This window comes from Rhinopithecus roxellana, chromosome 6 (genome assembly GCF_007565055.1).
Source record: "Rhinopithecus roxellana isolate Shanxi Qingling chromosome 6, ASM756505v1, whole genome shotgun sequence".
Classification (NCBI taxonomy): domain Eukaryota; kingdom Metazoa; phylum Chordata; class Mammalia; order Primates; family Cercopithecidae; genus Rhinopithecus; species Rhinopithecus roxellana.
The window spans coordinates 87,749,452-87,755,451 of NC_044554.1; positions in this window are offsets into that span (position 1 = coordinate 87,749,452).

Here is a 6,000-nt window from a genome sequence, read left to right on the forward strand (position 1 = left end):
AATAAATAAATAGTCCGTTTGGATTTTTATATTGTCTATGGATGGGATAAATAAAATGCCTCATAATATATGCCCTAATATTTTTCAAATATATGTAGATGCTTCTGTGATGAATAAAATAGAAATAATCTATTTAAAGCCTGCCTGAAGTCATAATCGCTCTTGTGATTATGCATGTGTTTCCTTTTTCAGGGGCATACAATTGAATTGATCATAGTTTCATGACCCTTTGTCATTATTAGCCTGTGCATTAGCCCATGCATGGCTTAACTTTATTTTTTAGTCTTTATTTTATTTAGTCTTTTTATTGTATGTAGTAGACAATATAATAAACCTACCACCCAACTGGAAACTACATCATTACTAGTCACTTACATAGTTATTTCTATTCTCCTTGCCCAGAGGAAACATTCCCTTGACTATTGCATTTGTCATTCTCTGGCTCATATATTTTTTTTTTTTTTTTTCAGTTTTCTCACAGGTATGTACATCTAAAAGACATAGTGTTTGGTTTTACTTGGTTTTGAACTCTGTGTTAGTCATGATGTATTTCCTCAAAGAGTGGACACTAAAAAGAAGGTCATTATCATGTGGGGACTTGAGAAATGATTCCTGAAGCTCGAGGGGCTCCCTAACAGCCTCTACATCCACCATCCAGTCATGCTTCATACGGGGTAAAGCATCCCCAGGGTGGCTGCTAGGCAGCGTTACCAGCGATGTGGTGGTTGAATATTTAATGACATGGGGAAATGTTCACTCTGAGTTATAAGAGGAAAAAGCAGGTGACGAAACTATGGACACACTATTATCGCATTTAAAAAAAAAAAGAAAAGAAAAGAAAAGAAAAAGAAAATGAAGAAAACAGTTGAACATGAGGCTCTATGGATGCATACATTCTTGAGGGATATGAGGCATTATAAAAATTCTTGGGTTGCGGGAGAACAAGTACTTATTGTCTTCTTTGAGTTACATTTTTTTGTGCCCAATTTTATAGAAATCATGTGGATCCCTTTTGCAAATAGATGAATGCTGTTAGAAGCTGAAGAGGCAAGGGTGTATGTTTGGAGAAGCTGGGACCCTATCCACTGCACTCAGAGGGAGGACCATCCCCCAAGGGAGACAGGGAAGGGTCTGTGCCACCTGCTGGAGGGAGAGCAGGGGAAGGCAGGGAGAAGGCTGTGGGTCTGCTGACAAACCCGCGCTGCCTCTGAGGGTGAGGGAAGGCTGGGCCTTCCTGAAGGGAGGGGCCTCCATTTCCTGTCTGGTGCTGGCATGGCCTGTGCTGGGTGTCCATGTGGGCTCTCATTCAGCCTTCACTGTGAGCCTCCGAGGTGGACTTAGACCCATTGCTAAACAGATGAGGAAACTAGTTTCAGATGCTGTTACAGGCTGAACTGTGTTACTCCAAAATTCATATGTTGAAGTCCTAACTCCCAATACCTCAGAATGTGGCCTTGTTTGGATTTAGGGTCTTTGATGAGGTGATTAAAGTAAAGTAAGGTAAGTGGGCTTTAATCCGATAGTACTGGTGTTCTTAGAAGAAGAGGAGATTGGGACACAGACATGCAGAGGAGACAGCAGGTGAAGACATAGGGAGAAGAAGACCATCTGCAAGCCAAGAGGAGAGGCCTCGGGAGGAACCAACCCTGCCCACAGCTTGATCTTGGTCTTCCAGTCTCCAGAATGGTGAGGAAATCAGCTTCTGCTCAAGCCCCCAGTCTGCAGTGCTTTGTTCCAGTGGCCCCAGGACACTAGGACACTAACACAGATGAGTTAGGCGAATTTCCAGGGTCTGGGCGAGGCCGCTGGGTGGAAGAGCTAGGATCCAGACTTAGGTCTACCTGATCCCAACACCTGAGCTCTTGACCGCCCCAGTGGAAGGAGAACAGGCAGCAAGACTTTCTCTTTGATGCCTGGCTTGGGCAGCGCCTGGAGGCTGGGTCCGGGTGCTGGCCAGTACCCTTGTCTCCTCATGCCCTGGCGGTGGCCCCAGGCCCGAGCGAGGGTCACCCCCACTCCCATCCTGTGGATGCAGACCTGGGAAGGCCAGGATACAGGGTGGGACACTGGAGATATCTCTCTGGAACCCAGCAGAATCCAGGGCTCTGTGTAGCTCTGCAGTGGCTGACCCTGACCCTGTGAATCAGCCACTGGAAACCTCTGAGGGGCCAGAACTCAGGGCCGGGCTGCTGCTTTGCAAGTCCTTACCAGGAAGTGACACCTGTAGCCACGGCAACCAGAGAATATTTAGCACCTTCTGCCAGTCTCCCCGGAGTTGGAAAGCAGAGGGGTCATCCCCTCCTTGAACTCCTGAATGCCAGCCAACTGACTTACCTCGAGGGAGCTGGGAATGGGGAGGGGCCTCCCAGTCAAGCCCTTCATTATCAGGGGCAGGCCTGAGCCTAGAATGGGGAAGGCGCCTGCCTAAGGGCCCCCAGCAAGGCAGAAATCAAACCAGGACTGGAAGCCAGCACCCCACCCACTATCCAGCTGAGCCTGGGCTGGCCTCAGGAAAGCCTCTTCCTCTCCTAGGGCCCACCCACATCTCTGGAAGCTGCTGGATGGTGGTGGTGGAGGGTGCCTACCTGAGAGGTTGGTGAGGCTCATGATGGTGTGGCAGTACTGCTCCAGAAGTGCCCACAGGCTCTGGCTCTGCCCAGCTGCCTAGGGGAGAGCAGGGATGAGGGTCAGAGATCAGGCCCAGGCTGGCCATTGACAACGTCTGTCTGCTCCCATCCTATCCTATCACTTATCCCTTACTCCTCTTAGTACAGAGAGGGAGAACAACGAGGAGGGAGATGCCCACAGCCACATGGAGCAGCAGCAGCCTGGCCTGGGCTAGACCCAAGAAAGGCCTCAGAAGTGGCCCAGTGTAACATTGTCTCCTGGGCAGGGGTCTGCTCTGTCCATCCCTCAGCTCCCAAGGCTGTCTCCTCCTCAGGCTGGGATGTGTCCCTGTGATGGAGCTCATGTCCTTCTGTCAGCAAAGCCGGGTGAGGGGTGGGTTCCATTAGTTGTTCATTCAACCGACAAATATTTGCAGAACACCTACTGTGTGTCAGGCCCTGGCTGGGGGAACTTGATGGGTGTCCTTCAGGTAGTCCCAGGCCAGGTAGGGATCCTCTAGACTTAGAAAGTGCAGAAGAAAGAGGAGGCAAATGCATGATTTAACTTTGTTTCCCTGTCACACAGGTAAGCAGGCATTTGCAACGAACAGCATTAGGTTAATACATGAGAGAGGTGCCTGACTTGGATTCAGGAAGACAGGGAAGGCTTTACTGAAAGAGGTAGCATTTTGGGGCAACCAGAAAGATGAGTAGGGACAAAAGAAGGGACCATAGGGCCAGCTTAGGCACTCACTAGGGAAGAGATGTGATTGTTGCAATAATGGCATTTCCATCCAAAAGACAGAGAAGTACCCAGGATCCCATCTCCTAAAAAATAATCAGAATGGGTGCTGGATGTGCATGGATAAAGTAGATGTGGGCATGTGCACCCGTGAAGGGACCATATTCCGGTGGGAAAGATGGATAGGATATACAGCTTTACAGCATGTATGATTTACTGAGGAGGGCAGGGGTAGCATCACAGAAGAGGTCATGCTAATGTGGGTTTTGAAGGGTGAGTAGGAGCTTGCCAAGCTGATCAGGCCAGGAAGGGCATTCTAGGTAGAGAGCACAGCATGCGCAAAGGCAGAGAGCCGGAAAATGCATGGTGTATGACTGAACGAGAGCAATGCACTCTAAAATTCTAACCCTTGGCCCTATTCGTCCCAAGACCACTCCTTTCTTGCTCTGTGGTCAGCATGTGTGCGTGTGCATGCACATGTGTGTGTGACTTTTGTGCCTCTCCCAACCCTGACATTCCTGATTCTGGGATTCTAGAAGGCACTGCTCCATCAGTGGGCAGCCCCTTCTCTTCCTGCTGCCTGTCAGATGTACTCCTTCTGACAGCTGGGTCAATGTTTGCCCCAGGATGTCCCCAGGGGCCAGAGCCCCAAAGCCCTCAAACATCACGTTCTCCACACTGGGCTCAGTCCGTTTCCTGTGCTGGGCCTGGAAGCTGCACGCTCAGCCTCACCATGTCAGCCTGGAGCTTCTAATGAATGATCCCACCTGTGCAGACAGGAGAGTGCTGCCCCCTGCACCCCTCCCGGAAGCCTAGGGTGAGGAAGACACCATTTAGAGGCACTCACTGCACCTGTGTTCCGCTAAACTCCCACCCACAATGTGAGGTACTGAGGGAAATGCAGAGGAGCAGGCGTGTGTGTTGTGTGTGTGTCTTGGCACTGTGGGGGCCTCCTGAGCTGTCAGCCAGGAGTTCTGGCCTCTTGGCCTGCAGGACAAACCCTGGGGGCCATGGTCTTGCTGTCTGCATATCAAAGGAGCTGCTGAGAGTTCCTCAGCTCCAACTTCTCTGGCATCAGGAAGACCTTGCTGACCCACTGCCAGGGGTCGGGGGTGCTGGGGAAGGGAGGGAACACTCCAGACACTGATACCTTCCAGGAAGAATTCTCAGGCCCTGCTTTCGGTTGGGTCTGGGGAGAGTGAGGGTTCTAGGCCTGACCCATCACCCTCTTTACGGCTCCCATCCCCCTTGTTTGAGAACCCTCCCTGGGAGGGTTCCCAGTGAATCCCAGCCTCTGGAGGTCAGGGTATGGGCAACCCAGAAGCATGCAGTGTCCATGGTACGCCCTTAGGCAGACACAGCCATTCCATCTCAGACATTAGTGCCTTCTCTCAAAGTCCCTGAGCTGTGACATTTGTAGCCCCATCACAGAAGTGATCTCCTGTTTGACTTTACTGGGGGTTCTGATGCCTGCTTTGAACCCATGATAGGGTCAGGGCATCCTCCCCCAGGACTCAGGCAATGTGGCGTTGTCCTTGCCTTGGATTCTGTGGTCTCAGGCTGTGGCCATCTTCTGGCTGAGCAAGCACTTTGTGGGGAGTGGGCACAGGGTTACCATATTCTGCAATTGATGCTTGCTCTTTGGGTCTGAGCAAAATTTAGGGCAGGCATATCAGAAGTAATTTTTGGAATAACCCCAGATCCCGGCTTCATCTCCTGTAACTTCTCTGCTGGCCCCAAAAGCTGGCACAGCCAAAGATACTCATTCTCTTCAAGGGGCTTGTTTGGGTGGATTTGACTCAGTCCCAAGTTGTAATATACCCTGCAGGTGTCAATTCTGGGCAGAGCCCCTGGTGGTGGTGGTGATGGGTGGACAGGGAGGAGGAGGAAAGGGAGGCTGCTGTCCTCAGAAAACACATGGTCCAGGAAAGTCAGGGACAGACACATCTTGGATAATCCCATTCCAAGAACTTGAGAAGAGCTCTCAGAGTGGGTAGAGTGCACACATCCCTGTGTGCAGAGTTCTGGCGATGCTGGGCTTAGCTGTGTGGCTTTGGCAAGCCACTTAAGTTCTCTAAGCCTTGATCTCCTCATCTTTAAAATGGGGATGATACAGATCCCATAGGATTTTGTGTGCATTCAACAAATTACTGTAGGTCAAGAGCCTGGCACGTAGACTGCACATGCTGAATGGTGACTCTTGGCGAGGACTTTAGGAGGGAGCTAGTTCGAGTGATGGGAGGTCGAGTCCCCTCGTGGGGACTCCCAAGGCCCAGCTCAAGCTCTTCCTGCCCAGAAAACCTTCCTGGAAACCTTGTGCCCCTCTTCCCCAGCTCTCCAGTCAGTGTGGGACTCCGTTTGCCCTCAGCAGCCTTCCCTTGGACAATGGGCCCCTGAAGGCATACCCTCCACCTCCCACACTGAGCTCACTCCTCAGCGGCACTCAGTGAATGCTCATTGAGGAAACCGAAGGCCCTTAGGAGAACTGGGCATTGGAGTAGAATCTAAAAGGATGGAAGGACTTGGGCCATAAGTAGGGCAGACAGCAAGAAGAGGAGAAAGTGACACAGGCAGGAACTGAGAGAGCAAAGCCTCAGAGGCAGGCAAGTCCAGGGCCCACACAGAAAACTGCAGAATCTGGTTTGGGGGTGC